Source organism: Vicia villosa, linkage group LG3, assembly GCF_029867415.1.
Source record: "Vicia villosa cultivar HV-30 ecotype Madison, WI linkage group LG3, Vvil1.0, whole genome shotgun sequence".
Lineage (NCBI taxonomy): Eukaryota > Viridiplantae > Streptophyta > Magnoliopsida > Fabales > Fabaceae > Vicia > Vicia villosa.
Window position 1 is genome coordinate 208,264,701 of NC_081182.1, and position 21,060 is coordinate 208,285,760.

Genomic DNA, 21,060 nt, shown 5'->3' on the forward strand with positions numbered 1-21,060 from the left:
TCTTTTTACCAAAAAATAATTTATACTATAAAAAGTCTTTTATGGTAATTGACTAAATGAAATTGTATTAACCAATCAAAATGATGCATATATAATTAGTTTGGGGTTCTTATAACTATTTTGACAATTATAAATAGTTAGAAACTAACCATTAAATGTATGTTATTATTGAATAAAGAAAATCTTTCTTCCCATCTCTAATCTCTATTCTCTCTCTCTCTCTCTCTCTCTACATTCTCTATCTTTTCCCTATCATTGGTATCTAGAGCTTGTCGACCTCGGCCACACCATTCATGGCAGACGCGACGCGACTACAGAACGCCAGTCGTGAGGCAGAGGAACGCATCATGGCGTCACTAGAACCATATATCACGAGGCAAATTCATGAACTGGAAAATCGCTTCAAAACTCAATTCACCAATGTGCAAGAAGCCATGCGCGAAATTGGATTCTGAAGAGGATGGTCAGGATCCATTGCCTCCAACGCATGTGTACACGCCACCTGTGTACATGACAAACATTAATTTGGACGAAGATGAATCATCAATATATATATATTCTACAATCGGTATGTGTAGTCAGATGAACAATTAAAAGAGGGAAACAAGTTTCGTTCAAAAGACGACTGTGTATGAGCTATTAAAAAAGTTCCACATGGTGAATTCTATTGATTTTAAAGTAGATAAAAAAAATGCAGAGAAGTACAAAATTAGTTGTGCGAATGAGGAGTGTATGTTTATGCTTGAAGCATCATACAAGTTGAGAAGTGACTCTTGGGTGAACGACTCTATTTCTCAAGAACATACTTGTGTTACAACTAATCAGAAACAAGATCATTATAAACTAAGTTATGATCTTATATGTTAAGAAATCTTACCTCTCGTAAGCAATGACAATGTAATATTCCATTGATTGGTCTAGGCGTTTCAACCTTGCATTAAAGGGTTTGCGTTCTACAGACCTATTATTCGAATAGACATTGTACGGGAAATATAAAGGGACCTACTGATGGCAGTTGCACAAGATGGAAACAACAATGTTTTCCCAATTGTCTTTGCTCTAATGGAAGGAGAGATCGATGGAGGTTGGAGTTTCTTTGTCAAGAATCTCCGAACACATGTTGTTCTGCAATCTAGTCTCTGTTTAACTTCCGACATATATGTTTCTATTGAGAGTGCATACAACAATCCTTCTAATAGTTTGCACGACCCCATTCTACTCATGTCTAATGTATTAGACATATCGCACAAAATTTCATGCGAGAGATAAAAGACAGAGTTTGGATATAATATGAAGGAAACAATATGGTAGGGCGGGATTAACAGCCAGACTGTTCAGGACAAAAACAAAGTTTGGATATAATTAGATCACACAAACTAAAACAAGTTTAAAACTTATGTTACTTTTAAAATTTTGGTCAAATAGATCATATATCTCAAATCATTATTGCTCACAAACATTAAAATACTTTCGATAAATTTTATGATGAGGTGGGTCGTTTGCAAACAAATAGATCATATATCTCAAATAATTATTGCTCACAAACATTAAAATACTTTCAATAAATTTTATGATGAGGTGGGTCGTTTGCAAAAGATGGATAGCTTAATCAGGGCTGACCCAATGTATTTAGGTATTTTGAGGCCTAAGGCAAATTAATATACAATATTTTCAAACTAATATTTTTTTAAAATTAAATTATATATATATATATATATATATATATATATATATATATATATATATATATATATATATATATATATATATATATATATATATATATATATATATATAAAATTAGCATAATTGAATTCGTGAACCATTTCTTAACGGAGGCTTGCTTACCGCTTGGCTATTATGTTTTTATATTAATTTATAGGCCTTTTTTTCAGCATTTGAGGCTTATTTCAAAGGCCCAAGAAAATGAGACCTAAAAGGCGACGGGCCTTACTCCCCTTGGATTTGGGCTGACCTTGAGCTTAATTGGGAGGAACAAAACACAGAACACTGACATCCAGAATCAATAGAACTAGCAAAATCTGGTGCGAAGCCAACATATTGTCTTAAACATTTTTTATTATCCACCAAAATGTTTTTCAGTTGGGAGCGGGAGATAGTCTTGATTGATCTCTCTATAAATATCTCAGTTTTATTAAGAATTACAAATGTGGGTGTGGGGAAATAGTCTCACATTTGATAGGAATGTGGTGACTTGAGCATTTATAAGCGGGAGAACCCGCTCACCTTAAGGTTTTAGGTGGAAAAGTGGTGTGTCTCCCACAAAGGTTTGTTGCTCAAAAAATGGCCCTATAGTATGCTTCTCGCTTGACACCCCCGATTGGTGTTCTATAAAGTTTTAATGTAATCATCTTAAAAAATATAAGAAAACCAGTCAGGTAACATTTTGCTTAAGAAATTTATAAATTTTATAACATCTATGGAACAACAGAAATAAGATCTAACCTCATTGTTAAACAACTAGACTGTTGCTCTGACAAAGTATCATTGAGAGAAACAATATGCTATCAATTTTATCTCAATGCGACATCCCAGTGAAACTTACAAACTCCGATAATCAATAATAGTAACTTCTTCAGGGGAATCCAAATCTTGATAATTGCATCACCATTAGGAAATGAGTTAAACACTCACATACCAACAAACAACTCAGTTCGATAATGAATGAATAACTTGAGTACTGAATACATGCAAGCATCCACGGTAGAAATACTCCCACCACACGGTATTTTAATAACCCAAAAGAGTTTCACTCCTAACACCCAGCCACATAAACGAGCATTTGATTCCGAGGTGGTGATTTTTTATGAATTGGTATAAATTTGATGTTGGTTTAAAGTAAGCAGAATACTAAGCCATTTATGGCTGAATAAACTCATAAAAGCTCAAAATAAATGTGTAAAAATATTAGGCAAAAGATAGGAGTTTCATCTCCCAAGTTAGAATAATTTTAAAAGCAAGAGCAATTCTACCGGAGAACACTCAAAAAGTATATCAAATTCATGGATCGGGAAAAAAGGCATCATGTCTAAAGGTCCAGCAGAATAATTACCTTCGCATCCGTTGAGGATCAGGTCTAAAGGTTGGAGGAACAACAATCATAGAAGGCTGTCCCCCCTATTTGAGGACCGGAACGCGTAGTCATCTCTAAGGTATTAAATGAAGATGCTCATTGATCCCTAAACATATGCATCGCAACTTCTGGTGGACCAGGAACAAAGGGTCCCAAAGGCTTGAATAAATGTGAATTATATAAGTACCAAAAAAACTCAATAACACTATTAATTTGATACATTCAAGTGAAAGAGCAACCAAACCGATACCAGGTACAGGCATAAAAAATGGAGGAGGGTGCATATCTGAGGAGAATTGAGGTACATTCGGCCCTCCATACGCATCAAACATGGTTTCATCACAGCTACCCAACCGCCTTTTACGGGATGGAGAACTGTCTCCATTTGTTCGGTCATTTCTATCATAGTCTCGCTGATTCCCACAATCATCTTTCAATCGACCATCCAGTAATCTGCGCTTGTCCTTCTATATAGAGGGAAGGAAGAAATTGGACAATTGAGTAATTGAGAATTAAACCATAAATACATATTCATAAATATTTTGCCAAGATTAAACCACAAAGATGTGCAGACCATTTATGATATTTTTCAAGATAAATATTGTATGGTAAATAGAATTTCCATTATACCAGAGATTGCTGCAAAACATGGGTTCCATCAGGAGCATCAGGATCACTACAATAAGGGTAAGGTCAATCAATGTGATATTTCCACTACCATTTGCAAGACTAATCGCTATAAAAAAAAGGCTTAATTAATACTTCATGTAATTTTGAAAATAAAGATCTTCACACAATTTTGATGTTGGCTCCAACACGAGCTCGGTTTGTTTTAGCTTGAGATGTTTGTACACAAACTCAACTGCATGAAAAATATTTGTGCAACCCTTAGCTCCATATCCATATTTCTATCCATAATTTTCATCCCTAATCTTTCTAACATATAGATCCAACATGTCAGCTTCTGCAACATCAATCTTCTCTTTTGCAGTCCTTACTTGCAAGGGATCCTAGCCTTCCAACCTTCTCTGCAAAAATGAATCAAGCTTTTTCTCCCATTCTGACCCCGATTTACCAGTTTCTTCAAGCCTTTCTCCTTTTGGTCTCACATGCCTAAAACCCTTGGTATAGTTAGTCCCAGGCATTCCATAATAATATACACCAGAATCCGCCAAAGATATGTTATTAGTTTGCCCAGCAGCTCAACACCTTCTAAGCCCTTAATCGATGTTGGGCCACCACTGATGATTATTGCAAGACCTACATATCCACTATGAGCATAAAATATTATCTTCCAATCCCTTTTAACTTGTCAGGTTTCTGAACAACAACCTGAACTTGTTGAATCTCTGCTTGTATCTTTCTAGGTTCAAAACTAACAGAATGCGCATTAGGAGCATCAGAGAAATCATTATCCTTATTATATCCCCTACCACGTCTTCTTCATTTCCCAACGGCTTCTGTTTCCTCATCTAAATTTGGCTCAGTGGCTTCCTCTGATCTAGTGGATACATAGTTTAAACCTGGATTTCTGCATAAATTAGTAGTTCAAGTACTATCATCATTCAATGAAATTTAATAAGCATGAGGAGGAAGAGCAAGATGAAACACACACAGAGCGAGAGAAGACAAAAACATACATGACCAGTGCTTCACTTTGCAAATCAAGCAAAAAATCCTTTTCCATAAGGCAAAAACTCCCTATATTTTTAATTATAAGTTGTTTTTGATTTTTCACACATATTAAGAAATGTAACAATTATTGTATGAAAAATATAAATAATAAAGGATTTAACAAAATTGTCTTTCATTAATGGAATCAACAGTAGAGTCAAGACAAAAGAATCATAAGCTTGATGAACCAAAACACTTATACATTTCACGAGCTAGTAAGAAATGAAGAGATGAATCAGAAGAACTTTGCTCGAATAGAAATCCTCTTCAACGTTCTAGCAAAGGAAAAAAATCAAAGACTATCAAACAATTCAACTTCCTTAATGACTAAATGCATCAGAACATTTGTCTAGCATAAATTCTTCCTTCAAAGTTCAAGAAAAAAAATAAATCCTTGTCTTTCAAACAATCTAAATTTCTCCAAATAATTAGACAATGACCATGAGCCCGGTAAAAATAACAACTAAAGAATTTCCCCATTTAGTGGGTTAGAATACATGAAGCAAATGATGCCCCATAATATTGAATGACCATACAAAAATTAGACCATTTAACATTGTATCTTTCTAATTGGTTAGGACAGTTTTTCTTTGGTATTGCTCCATCTTTAACCATTCGACTATCAGTCGTCTAGTTTAACATCCTTATTGACGCTTTTACAGAATGATAACTATATGGACTTCCACTCAAACTGATTTCATTACTAATCATATCTTGTCTTGTATGACCATTAATCTATAACATAATATTCTTAATCATCCACACTGACCTTTCTTTCTTGCAGGCTAATTATCGCCTATCATTCTAAAAAATTCATTGAAAAAATAAATAATTAAAGATCAAACCTGAATGAGAATGCTAGGATAGAAATAGGAGAGGACGGGCTACTAAGCTTGAATCTGGCCTACGATAAATTTCTAAAGCCCGAGTCAACGAGTATGGCCTTTGGCATTTTTTAGGCTTCTTTTTTTCTAGCCTTTTTAAAATATGGGTCTGGCCTGAAAACCTATTTAAAAACATGTTTCACAAATACTTTCAAATAATTCATTTTACCTATTATAAGTCACTTTGAAAAAAATATCGGTACCACAATATAGATCATTTTGTAAAAACCAATAAATCATTAATCTTATTTTTCCTATTATATTCTCCTCTTTTAATTATGTGCGTTTATCTTCCTCATATTATTAGTGAAAGACAATTTGGTAAACTCCTTCATAATTTTTCTTCTTTAAACAATAATTATTACATCTCTTAATAAGTGTGAAAAGTTCAAAACGACTTATAATAAAAAATGGGGAGATTACTATTTAGCCTATTTTATACTCCCTCTATATTTTATTATAAGTTGTATTTGATTTTTCACACATTATTAAGAAAGGTAATCATTATTGTATAAATTATAAAGGATTTTATAAAATTGTCTTTCATTAAAGATATGTGAAAGATAAATTTAAAGTAGGGAAACAAGAAAGTATAATAAATACTTAAGAAAATAATAGGAAAAATAATATTAATGATTTATATTTTATACAATAATTATTACATTTCTTAATAAGTGGGAAAAGTCTCAAACAACTTATAATAAGAAACGGAGGAGTACTATTTAGCCTATTTAATATTCCCTCTATTATTTATTATAAGTTATTTTTGATTTTTTACACATATTAAAAAATATAATAACTAATATTTGGAAAATATAAATTATAAAGGACTTTACAAAATTGTCTTTCATTATTGAAGGTAAGCCTTACCGTTTCTACTAATGACTTTGCACAGCCATTGAATGAGACCTCATTCTTCCCCTCAAATGCATCTATATTAGAATGCATATGGTGTTCTTCATTGTTACCTCCTTTTGAAGAATTTTTTTTTAAAACTTCATCGGACATGTGCAATTAATAAGTGGATTTTCTTTGTATTATATGAGCCTAGAAGAGTCATAAAAAGCAATCAATACGTGGATTTGCTTTTAAAATGGTAAAGTATTAAAGCTTACCACCATTACAATGTTTGGCTTGATAGATCTAAATATTCCACTTCATTGATAACCCCGACCATCGAATGCGGTCTTTTGCATACTCTATTGCATATTTTATTTGACTTATGAGACACACGAGGATACTTCCCATTTCTTTTACAAGTGATAGGTGATTTAGCCACCATTTTAACTGCGGGCATCAACGTTAGACTTCTGAACGATAGTCTAACATCATTTCAATCTATTGACCCCTTTCCCCTTTACCTTATTATCATCTGAGAAACAAAAACAAAAACAAAGTCAAGCTAAACATAAGTACATGAAATGAAATGAAAAAATTGATCATACACAAACAATGCTAATCTACATGATGCTTATAAAATCATATCATCTTATAGAAATTGGCAGTCAATTGAAAAACACATTTCATATATGTTAGATACATTCTAATCAGACAAAAAATTTCTTAGCTTATTACACCATCTCCATTAAAAAATATTTCAAACATGTCCAATTGAAAGTTCTATAATTTAAAAATTTTAAGATACACATTTAAATCAAGACAATTAAACATATAAAATCTATATTAACATCAACAAAATCAAAAAATAAATCCCAACTATATCAAAAACTAAAACCCCCCAATCCAAACATTGAATTCATTATTCACGGTTCATTTTCCCAACATCCAAAATATTCAAACAAAACAAAATCTAATCTATGTGTAACCCTAATAATTAATAAAATTTATATCATATTTTTGAATACGTCAATCTTCATATAAAAGCATATATGTAAGAAAATTCCATCATAATATTTTATATAAGATCGTTCTCAATCCATTAGAATTTCCAAATTAGACTAATAGAGAATTGTGTCTAAGATTTGAAGTAACACGATATCGTAAATTTTTCATACACTCAATCAATATATCTATGTGTAACTCACATGTCATCTCCAAGGATGCCTCCATGATTCTTCTTGTACAAAAACTTCACTCCACTCACAGTCTACAGTTTATAGATGCAGGAGCCTGAAACAGTGCTCATAATTTAATTTAATTTCAAATATCCGCACTTAAAAAAAACTTTAAATGATTCATATTACAAACTACTCTTATCATGTATAAACAAATTCTTAAACATAATAAGTTCATAATTGCATTCAATTACGTCTACCTATCACCAAAAACATCAAAAACGAAAAATCAAGTTCATAATTCAAATAAATTTCACAAAAACATAAAATCAAAGAAAAAATGAAAATCAATAAGAAAAAATTACTGAAAAAAATTCAAAAAAATAAAGAACTCAATTCGACGAACAACAATTCAAACAACTTCAACTTCATAATAATAATCAACAAAAAAAAACAATAATGAACTCAAGAATTGAAAAAAAAACACATACCTATGCTCTCTCTCTCTAGAACTTGTGTTTGTTTCTCTCTCTAGAATTTGATAGAGGTGAGTCAGAGAATGGAATGGAATGTTGTGTTCTTAGGTTAGAATCTCTTTATATACTCAGACGAGTATCAGTTTCGACGATCAGGATTTGACTTCATTTCAAATGAAAAATTTGACGGTTGTGAATGTGACACACGTGTGATTATTTATTCCGGGAATGAATGATTTTAAAAAAAATGCTTTTTAGAATGATTTTAAAATTAACTCATTGTTCATGATTTTAGAAAATTTACAATTTTATTAAATTTTGATATAGTCAAAGAATATTATTTTTTTATTTTAGTATTTTGTCTTTTTTACAAATATTTTTTTAGCAAAAAATCATATTTTATTAAATAAATTTCTTTTTCCATATTTTTTAATGATATTTATCCTTTTTTATATGGGAAAAATGTGTATTTTGAAATATTGCAATAATAAATTAAGAGGCTACTATATAAAGATGACTATTCAAAGAATGTAATAAATTTTTTTATTTATTTTAGGTGATTTTGTTATGTTTTATAGGAAATATTCAAAAATGTATATTTTAAAAATTTTAGTTTTTTTTTTTCTCTTATATGGTTCTTTCCAAATTTTATATTAGGGAAAATAGCAAGTTTTTTCTATTAGAGAATTATTATTTTAAGATATTTGATTTAATTCAATTTTGAGTTTTTATATTATTTTAATAAGTGTTTGTTCTGGATTGACCCAATGGCTAAGCGTGATCCAATGCATTTCTGAATCTAGGACAACTCAAAAAGAGTTGCCCAATCAGCAAGGGGCAACCGAAAGCATTCACCTCTGCCCCTCAGGTGGGCACACCTTATTGGTTGGACCACCTGGCCAACCAGATCACTGCTGCCCTCGAATTACGCTCCTGCCTGCGTCAAGGTCTAGATTTCCCTTGCTTAGGCAGCCCATCCAGGACGTCGAGCATGTCCTTCTCGACCCCGCTGTCACGCAGAAATTCGTGGCAGTAACCTATTTTGGGCCTGAGTCATGTATGTCCAGCCCAAACTAGGGACCAGTAGCCTTGCGCAGGGGACTTTATAAATACCCTCTCATTTGAGAGGGTCGGATATTCAAATCTAATCCTAAACACTCTCACGTATCCATGCATCTTGTTGACTTTATCATCGGAGTGCCCTGTAGGTACACCTTGTCCTCATCATCATCAACATTGTACGCGTGCTCTCTGGCCCACTTCAGGTTTCGATCAATTGGTAAGATCAGTGGCAAAATCCATGAAGGCTTCAACGCCCACCACATTGGGGGAAATTCCCTCGGAAAAGACTTACAAGCAGGATATTACTGGCCAACCATGCAGCTCGACGTAAAGGAGCACATAAAAAAGTGCGATAAATGCCAACGCCACGGGGACATGTACCTGGCACCGCCTAATGAGCTTAAAACCATGTCATCCTCACGGCCCTTTGCGTGGTGGGGAATGGACATCCTCAGACCGTTCGCGGTAGGATCCAACCATAACAAGTATCTCATCGTGGGTGTAAACTACTTTACGAAATGGATGGAAGCTGAGGGTCTGGCCAAGATCACAACTAAAAACATTCTCCGCTTCTACAAGCAAGACATACTTTCCAGTTTCGGTATTCCCCAAGCAATTTACATCGACAACGAGATATAGTTCACGAACAAAAGTTTCCAAGAGTTCGTTTCAAGGATCGGCACCATACAACACTTTGTATCCTTCGAGCACCCACAAATGAACGGGAAATCCGAGCCAGCGAACAAAGTAATCCTACGCAACCTCAAATGAAGGTTGGACGAGATCAAAAATAGATGGGTCGAGGAACTCCATAACGTGCTTTGGGCCTACCACACGACCCCTCACTCGACAACCAAGGAAACCCCCTTCCGACTGGCCTACAAAACTGAGGTTGTGATACCCATCGAGATACCCGAGTTGTCCAGACGGTTTGAAGCTCTCCTAGACAGCGAAGAAAATGAAGAGGCGTTGAGAGAGGAGCTCGATCTGGTCAAAGAGGTCCGATCGGGAGCATCTCTTCGAGAAGCCTCGCTAAAACAAAAAATTACCATAAGGAACGATGCCAAAGTTATATGACGAGACTTGGAGGTCGACAACCTTTTCTTAAGAGGAAATCACGAATATTCCTATGAAGGAAAACTCGCCACAAATTTGTAAGACCTCTATTGTGTGTCTGAGCAAAGACAGGGAACAAGGCTTACTACCTCGAACGCCTTGACGGAGAAGAACTCGCTCGACCATGGAACGCCGAAAAACTACAATACTACAGCTAGGCCATAACAGTCGGTATGCCTGATCAAACAACGTGCACAACATCTTATGACCATAGAAGCATGCCCAGGTATAGGCACTGCATCAAAAACAAAAGACAAGTTCCCGTTCTTTGGACGAGTAGGTTCTTCTCTGACGGGAGACCCTCAAATGAGCCCCACCATCATCGTACCACAAGGACAGAACTCCCAGCTTGTGATTGAAAGTTAACGATGCAGAACTCAGATCACAAATGGGACCCGAGCTTTGCCCTTATGCTCGAAAACCTACCCCGACCGTTTGATTGTTCCCCGCACCGTCAAAACAACAGTACTGTTGAGCACCCCCCCCATACACTTAGCTAAATAAATAAATAAATGCTCCAAGCAGACGAACATACAACACATACAAAGATTAAATGAAATAAGTCATACACAAGCAAGATAAATAAAGGGAAGCCCAGATACCAAACAGCCACCATGGCCGAAAACGCAATTGAAAACGACCACAAAAGGTCAAATTTGTGCTAATATTATAAAATAAAATGATAATGATAATTCTCTGATTGTATTGTTGGCATTAATTTTAGTAAAACAAATTAGGCCGCAACATGTTGGATAGAATGCTTCAACATTGTAGAAAATATATGTTGATTGATATGTTGAACAAGATGTTCTACTTACTACGTCTGGTATAACATGTCAAACAAGATGTCCTATGCAGGATCATTCGACATCATGAGTAAGTGTTAAGTTGGGCTTTTGGATTCTGTTTAAGTTGTTGCAGATGCATAATATTTGGAGAATATTATGCAATTCAATATAATGCTTAATATAAGGATACAAGATTTTATCTATTCAAAGAGATTTGATTAGTTTCTAAATATGGAGAATATTTAGGAAACTAATAATTGACGATCTATTTTATTGGAGAATATTTTGCATATCTCTAGCAGTCTCCCTACTGTGTTTTGAAGCCCAACTCCAGACCAGATGTGTGCTATAAATAGAACGCTGCAAACTTTTTGAAAAGTAAAGCTTATGGGATTAGGTTAGGGTTTGTCATGTTATTTTGAGTCTCTCTATTATCATGTTGATATAAGAGATGGACTATTTTATGGAGTTGTAAGTTTTGTCATGCATTCATAAGCTATTAAGTATTGAATGTATGTGTGTCACTTAGGTATCATTGATACAGTTATTTAAGTATGTGTTGCTTGTAACTTAAGTTGTTGTTCTTGATCAAAGATTTTAAGCAAGATCAATTATTTGTTGATTAAGAAAGTCTTAATTGTGGATTATATGTAATTGATAATTATGGTCAAGGGCCATCAAATTCCGTAGCATGTGTCGTTAGTGTGAGACATCACTGTGGTGATTGGAAGTGATTGGGATCTCTCTTATCTAGGAGATTCTTAGGTAGAAGTTGTACAGGGTAAGGATTAAGTGAGAAGTTATTAAACTGTAGGTTGTTTACATGTGAACCAGAGGTTGTTTGCATAGTAATTTGAATTGATACTGCTAATAGTAGATTTCCTTCCTGGCTTGGTAGCCCCCAAAGTAGATGTTATTGTACACTGATCTAGGTTAATAATCCTGTGTGTTCAATTACTTTCTAGCATTGTTCTAATTCATGGATATCTATCTATTGCATACTGTTTCAAATCAGATGTCCCAATAATTCGTAGGACATCTTGATTTGAAGACCAGGATTTCAAAAAACGGATGTCGAGCCCCCGTCAAAGTTAAAGAAACGGCCACAATGGCCAAAATTATGCTAAAATTACATAACTTAGACAGATCCCTCCAAAAAACCATTACAAATATATGGTATGTAGGTCGGACAAACAGTAAACAAAGAAAGATCTCATTCAATGTGAAACTGCGGCTCCCCATTGTTGGGTTGTGGCTCCTGGCTAGGTTGCGGCTCCTGGCTAGACTGTGACTCCTTCTGACTATGTTGGCTACCACATCCGTCCTTGTCCACTATCCTAAGAAAGTCGGGGACAATGATTCGACCTTCTTCTACACTATGCAGGAAACTAATCCTGGTCGTGGTAAACTCAACCCCGGGGTTCAAAATCCTCAATTACGCAACAATGTTGTTATAATCCTGCTCCGAGAATGCTAGAAAATCCTCCTTGAGCTTCAGATTATGATCGACTAGATCTTTCTGGGGCTGAAAACTCTTTACTTCATTAGTTTCATCCTCGGACGATGCAGCCTCGACCTCCAAAGGAGGAACCCTGTCCCTAAGATCCTTCCTCTTACTAGTCAAGGAGACATAGGTTTCCTTCAAACCAGACATCTCATTCATCAACTTCTCTTCCTTCCTCTCCAGAAGGGTCTTCTCAGACTCCATATTCTTCAACTTCACCTCGATAACCAAATTAGCCATATGGATGCTCATTAGCTCTAGCTCCTAGGAGGTCCCCTACCCGCATAGACCATTGTCATGCCCAAGACCCTAATCATGGCAGAGGCGTCTTGAGCCAGTAGTTGCATCTTTCTCCTCGAGGTACAGGGACTTTGCCCTGGGGACTCTCAAAGCGGAACCTTCAAAGAAATCCCTCCTGTGGAAGCAAGGGGAAGCTCGTACTTATCCTTATCCTTCTCCCGGACAAGTCCACCACATCTTCCAAGCAGTGACGCTTCCTGGACAAATTCACTAGAAGATGAGAGGACTTCCTAACAGCAAGATAGGACGAAGAGTTCCCCGACCATGTTAGAGGCGGAACAACCATTTCGCTAAGACGACTCTTGGAAATCTTCTGCCTTTTCTTCACTCAGTTATCTACCATCTTCCCCATACACTTCGGAGTTGATGAAATCTTTCCTGCAAACACAACAAGCATGAATTAGAAGGCAGAAACAATAAAATATTTACAACTTAGCGAGTACAAAAACTACCCAAAAGCTCTAAGGCCTCCCCGAGTGTGGTACACTCAACGAGCTCCTTGGTGTTAATAATGTGGGCCTCCAGCATCGGTTCCCCACCCTCGTCGCAAATAATTTCCCCGCTCTTAGTCACTAACTTACCATAATTGGCTCGATCATCCCCGTCTAAACGGTCCAACCTGGCCAGATATTGCTCGATAGGACAAGAGAAGTGCTCCCTGCTCCAAGCAAAACGAAAATTTTAAACCTGGTGCCTCCTCGTCCTTTCATCCCCGCTATGAGAGGATTCCCCTCCTCTTCATTCCTGACTTCCCATCTAAACAAGGAAGAGACAGCCTTCTTCAACACCGACTGGACAACGTAGTACATATCCTTAAACATTTGGATTGACTCCGAGAAAGCCTTCACCAACTTCCTCGTCTAATTCAAAGACACCAAGTCGTACAACCTGTCTGAGCACTAGGGCTGCAAATCTACAATATAAGAAAGTTTAATGCTCTGGAAAAGACCGAAATGCCCATTTGCTTTCTTAATGAGCCACGTGGCTGCCTTATTTGTTTCCCTTTACTTACTTCCTTTTCCTTTCCTTTACTACTTCCTATGCTACGTTTTTCTTTCTCTCTCTCTTTTCTTTCAATTTGTCTGTCTTCTTCCTCTCCCTCAACCTTCCCCTCTTTGTCTCTTTCTTCTTCTTTCTCTCTCAGAGCAACATCTTCTACTTTCTGCTTTCTTCCTCTTCATTTCCCCTTTTCTTCATCATCTTCTTCATTTCCCAAAACGAAACCGACACGGTTATCAGGTTTTTTTAGATTTCTGTTTAAAGATACTGTTTAGATATTGTGGTTAGTGTTTTTGTGGTTTATATGATGATTTTGTGGTTTATATGATGATTTTGTGGTTAGGGTTTTTGTGATTGTGGTTGATATCACGATTTTGTGGTTAGGGTTTTGATACTGCTATTGGCCAAATGGAGGTATGTTGTTTTTTTCATCTTTGTAACAAAAATATGAATAATGTTTTCACCAATTGCTTTTAACATTCAGATCTATGGTGACAACAACAGGTTACCGGCGATTAGTGTGGTGGTGGTGGTAGAAACGGGTTTTCGCCGATGAGTGTGGTGGTGGCCGAAATCAGAAAGGTTTATCTATGACATTTTCAACTTATGTTTCGTTATTAACTCATTCTATTGTAGAAAGTGCAAGATCTGAACTAATTATTATTTATTTAAAATTATTATTATTATAGATCTGAAATTATTATCGGTCTTTATGGTATATTGGAAACTTTTGTAATTTTTGAAATAACTGAAGATGCGATTGTTGTTGCTGTTGAAAAATATCTGAAGGAGTTTAATTTGAGGAATGTACGGACAATAACTCGAGAAATCAGAGACACTGAATACGAAACGGTTAAAATATACTGAATACGAAATGGTTAAAAGACAAATTGAAGATCTTAATGGAACTGTCATGACATAAGCAAAATTTTCTTACTTGATGTTTCTGTTTCTATTCTAAGTTAGGTGTTTTAATCCTTTATGTTAGTTAATAAAACACAACATTTTACTATACCCTTTGTTGATGAATATGCATCTTTTCTTTTTTTCACAATTAGTTTTTAATAGTTTTTCTTAATAATAGAAGTTTTTCACAATTAGTTTTTAATAGTTTTTCTTAATACAGATGGCACGAAGACGAAAGTGGTTTGTTTTGTTCCATATTTGATAGCTGAATGTTAATAAATGTATAATCTTACTATTGTTTGATTACACCTGTGCTACGATTTATTATTCTATTTCAATTTTGATTTTAGAAATTGTTTATCTTGCAGTGTAAATTTCATTCTTAGTCTCCTTGTGAAATTCACATTGATTCATTTCAAAATGCTTGAAATAATGTTTTTGGATGTGATATTTTGCTTCTGTCATACTGCTTATATGGTGCTACATGTATGAGAAACTTTGATTAAGTTAATTTACAAAATAAATTACACTGGTGCTTTTGATAATGTTTTTAATTTTAATTACAGGTAAGTTTGATTTTATCGATAGAATTGTGGCTGGAATGAAAGTTTGATTCTTACAATGTCAATGATGCTCCTACATTGAAAAAAAAGTTGATATTGGAATTGCTGTAGAATTATAGGTTTCTTACGATGTCAACTTGGTTTTGTTATCATTTGACACCATTTTCTTTGTATTTCAGATCTATGCCTATTAGAATTGGTTATTGGCATGGTAAGCATATTAGCATTGGTTATTATTCAACACCATCAATTCAATATCCATTATTTTTTTGTTATGCATATTAGCATTCGTCTGGCTACTTCGCTGATTTCGAAAATTTCAAGACCGGTTTCTTCTCAGTTTCTTCGATTTGCTTTGACGGATATTAGGTTTAATCTGATTGTTAGGTTTAATTACTTTAGCAATGCACTTGATGTTGAGAGATGTGTTTTTTATTGAGATATGTGATTTTTATTAATTCGATTTGCCTTGACGGATATTAGGTTTAATCTGATTGTTAGGTTTAATTACTTTAGCAATGCATTTGATGTTGAGAGATGTGTTTTTTAATCTGATGGCAGGACTTGCGGTGTACCATTTGTTGAGAAAGTGGAAGGGTACACTGTCAATTGAAGAATTGCACCTTGAGAAGGTGAGTTGCAAGTATGCATTTATCTTTAAATTATTTTAGCATGGTGAAATAGATTTCATGCTCAAATTATTTTATCTCCGAGAACCATTGCAAATGAAATCGTTCCTTATGTTGTTGAGGAAATCATCCCGTTCGCAACCTTCGAACTTGTCGCGTTGAAATTAGTTCCCAGGTATGCTAAAACTCTAAAGTAGTTGCTAACATGAGAGTGCAACAAGTCAAAGCAGCGGCGTCGAATCTTATAAAGCCTAAAAGGATAAGTGACATGGTTACGAGCCAATATTTCGATGAGAGTGATCTCCGACTTAGATGTCGTTCGGTAACAATTGTCCTTTCAGCAGTAGACGAGATCTGTTATATCCTAGTAATAGGGAAGGATATGACGTATTTGATGCTAGGCTGGAACAAGTTATCATAGTGAGGATAGATGGCTTAGCTCCAAGCTTGCATTACATTGCAAGCAATTATGGTAGACCGAGAGATCTTCGGTGATTGTTGTCATTGCGGTACAACCATAAGACAATCACCAACGATAAGGGCGGTAACTATACAAAACGAAAAATTTAGAGTAATTAGATTTGCCCATTCATATTTTTTTAAGATCGTGGACTGAATCAAAATATGCACACAATTTTCTTCTCCAAATATGAACACAATTTATTATCTTTGGCATAGTCTATGGTTGAACCCCAAATAATTGTTTTTTGTAGATATGGATTGCAAAAACTGCGTAAGATTAAGAATTCAAACATTTAGCTATTGTTTTGTGATATCTTTTATGGGTTTTGTAGGTATGTGATGAACTCGGCGATGTTATGGAAATCAGAGATAATGAGGCGGAAATATGTATTGCTGCATATGTTCGGCAACTGCGCGATAATGAGGCTGAAGTACTTATTGTTGCTGGAACACCAATGAATTCACCACTATGTACATCTTAAGAACTGTCTAATACGTATAGCTGCAGTAAATTGTTTAACTTTTTAAATTTTTTAGGAAATCGGCACCGGATGAGGTAGGAATTTATGTTTATGTTGAATGTTTCAAGTTTAAAGGTAGTCCTTGAGCCCTTATATTTAAATTCTAAATAACGGATTTAATACAACACTTTCAGGTACTCTGTTAATGCACATCAAAATTTGAAGGTATCATGAATTGATATTGTGACTATGTGAGAACCGTTATACTGAATGGTAATTTGTGTGTGACCTGATTGGTTGTATGGCAGGCCAAGAAGAATGAACTAGAAAACAAACCTTAGGAGATTATATCCATGGTGATGATTTTGGCTACTCCTCCATACCGTATTGTTATTGCAGTTGTGATTTAAAACTTTGTATTTTAACTGACACATACTATTGTTTTGTGGGGGTTAGTAATGGTTTTGGTGATGAGTTAGTTATGTGATACATGCAGGAATTTAGTGAGTGGTGGGAAGTGGATCACTATTTGAGTGCAAGTGGTTACCTTGGAGACAATATTCACCCTTTTTGTGGCCCTGTCTAAGGATAAGTGTAACATTTCAAATGAAGAGTTCCGCAGGTATATCTCTAACGTGGAATATGAGGTTATGCATCATCTTTGTGGCGGTTTCAAAGGAGGTTTTGATGAAAAAAAGTTCAATAGTATGCCTTGATTAAAGGTGCAGCGGGAAATAACTAATAATGAAATATGAAATTATGCATCATCTATGTGTATGTAAATAACTAACTTTTTTACTTTTGAAATGAATGTCCTAACAGGGTGCCTTGATTGAAGATGCAGCGGGGAAAATCAACAGCGAAATAGCAGTCACAAAGTGGTATTAGGTTTTGACTTGGTATCAGTTTTTGTACGGGTTCATTTGAGAGGGGCTGCATTTGAGAGGGTGATGGATGAATTTCGCTTTGCTGCATATTCCATTGTATTCCATTGAATTCCATTGAATTCTTTACTTTCATTTCAAATTGAAAATCGTTGGAATCTATCATCACTTTAAATAGTTTGCCAATATATTACTTGCCCATGCTGGCCCAGGTGGAGGAAAAGGGCTTACAGAGTCTGCTATAGATATTTTCTATCTGTTGTCGATAAGAAACTATGGCATATGAGGACATTCCTTATTCCTTTTAATAAGTGTTAGAATTTTTATTTTTGAAACTAAGTCATGTTTTAGTTAATAATACTAATGCGAGACTATTATAATAGTAGCATAGCACGGGTCATATGATTCTTATTGTAATTAAGTTTTATCTACATAAAATGTTGACAATATTGAAAGAATGTATCCGAAATGTTATAAATTTTTTGATGTTGACTATATACATGCTTGTTATTTAATTATTTATACAATATTATTATTTTAAATGATGTTTTTGGTTATTAGCTTTTGAGTATCAATTAGTTAAAAATAATTATTTATTACTATTGGTTGAAGTGTTGCAATTAGTAGAGTGAAAATTACACACTTTTAATATTAGAAGGTAAAGTCATTTATCATTATAAATTAAAGATAAAGTTTACAAATTATATTCCTTTATAAGATTAAAAAAGTATTGAATATATAAATGAAGAATGCTGATGATTGGGATTACGTGATTTGCAGCATAACTATAATGCAAGACTGTATATTTATTTAGTTAATCGCAGTGTATGCAGTGTGCAATTTATTTAGTAAATATATTAAGTATTATATGCAGATAAGAGTTTAATTTTGAATTCTTGATTATAGAAAAATTCAGTTGAGTTTTAAATAAATTAATTTGTGTGGGCAACATCCTTTTCAACTAAAATTAGTCACAATTAATTATAACTAATAGAGGTTGATATTTTATATCTACAATATGATTATTTTAGGAAAAACATACATTAAAGCAAAGCATCCCACACCATACCACACGAACGCACTGATAGTACATCAATATTGTATAAACACACGTGTAACCAAGTTAAAATTCGTGTGAATCCACGGATAACACATCAGTACGATGTGAACGCACGGATAATCAGACTAAAATTTGTGTGAACACACGGGTAACACACCTGTACCGTGTGAACACACGAGTAACCATACCAAAATCTGTGCAAACGCACGGGTTATTACATTTTTTTTTACAATTAAATAAAATAAAATTAAAAATAATGTTTTAATCCAGACACGATATAAATGTTTTGTTTTTACTACAACTCTATTGAGAATAACATTTCATTTTTATCTATTTTGCACAATTATTATTTTTTAAATAGCTGTTTAATATTTTTTAACTTGATTTAATTAATTTATATATTTATTTTTAAATATTTTATTTTTTTCTTATTTTATAATTAAATCAAAATATAAAAAATATTTTTAATTTTTTTACTTAATACTATATGTATCTGAAAAACCCGGTCCAACCCACACCAGAACCCGTGAGGACGCACGGGTAATCAGGCCATAATCCGTGTGAACGCACGGGTAACACACCAGTACCATATAAAATTATGTTTCCACTGATTTTAAACTAATTTTAATTTTGAATATTTATTTGTCTCATTTATTAAACTTTACAAATGTTTTTATTATTACAACTCTATCGATCTTAAAAAAATATTTTATTTTTCTGTTTTTCACAATTAGTTTTTAATAGTTTTTCTTAATAATAGAAGTTTTTAAAAAGGTATACAGTTTTCTCGCTGTCTATATTTTTTCTTTTTCTCATGACAAACTGGTGACATATCCGCGGTCCACACCAGAACCCGTGCGGACACGCACGGGTTTCCCACAAGTGAAAAATGTTAAAGAAAAAAGGAACAGTTGCCCCAATTTTAAGATAGTCGCAAACAATCTCGAATACCCAAATGAAAGCTATTGAATTGGGATGAAGGTAGGAAGGAGTCAATTTCAGATGGGCGAAAATTTCTACTTGAAGATCAGTGAAAGGAAAGCAAAGCCCCATCCCCCTAAAGACATACTCATACATGGGGAACCGATCGGTGTCGTAGCTCAAGCAGATACTATAACACCCTGATAATTATATTTAATTATTTAATTATTATTTTATGTTTTTGATGTGATTATGTGACGTGTGATGTTATGTTGATGTGTGTGGGATAGTAGAATATTAGAATAATATAATTTCTAATTAGCATTATTAAATAATTAAATAAAATAAAAGATATTGTGAGATAAGTTAGTAATGGCATATTAGGAAGTTCATAATAAATGGTCCTAAGGCTAACTAGATAAAAAAGAGAATAAGGGAGAGAATTTCATTAGCCGTAGAATTTTTGGAGAAACGTGAAAGGAAGAGAGAGTTAGGGAAAGAGAGGAGAAGAAGAACGACCGTAGAATTCGGGAAGAGAATCAACCAAGATAATAATCTAAGATAATGGGGTTGTCCTAATTATTATGTTTGTCTTAAGGGATTGATAATTGTATGTTGGTTTGGGTTTGGGATTTTATGATGAATTTGATAATATTGATGAGATACCATGATGAATTGTTTGCATTACATGATTAACATGATGTATAATATTGTTGATTGTTGGATTGGTGATTAATAACAAGATTTAGACTCGAATCCATCGATGTTGAGGATTTAAAGGTTAAGGATTTAATGAAGAATGATGGGGGTATGGTGAACATGTGTGTTTTTTTGTCTAAGATAATTAATCCATGTTAGAACTAGGTTAATAGACCTTAAATCGCAGGAAATTATTATTTAAAATCAGTTTTTGGGCAAAAGATTGGGAGTGCTTTGATGCAGGTCGCGCAAGAATTTTCTGCAGATTCGTAGAGCCCGCTTAGCACGGTAGAGCCTGGTCAACACGCTCTTGAAATAAAAATAACCAAATTACAGTAGAGAGCCCGCTTAGCACGGTAAAGGTGTGCTTAGCGCGGTCCCCAAAAATGAAAATATATATTTTTGAAAACCCATATCAAAATATGGTAACTTATATTTTATTAGAACTTTCTGGAATTTATTGTGCATTTTTGGTTAGGTTTCAAGGGAATTTTGTACGAAAATTGGCTTTGTGAATTCTTGTGTTTCTGTACTTGATTTTGGTGAATGTTGTTGTGTTTGAA

At 34.3% G+C, this 21,060-nt stretch overlaps 1 pseudogene; it reads right to left on the reverse strand.

Annotated features, from left to right (window-relative positions):
• Positions 1-2,562: 2,562 nt before the first annotated feature.
• LOC131659839 (serrate RNA effector molecule-like) overlaps positions 2,563-21,060 on the reverse strand; it is a 36,148-nt pseudogene continuing 17,650 nt past the window's right edge.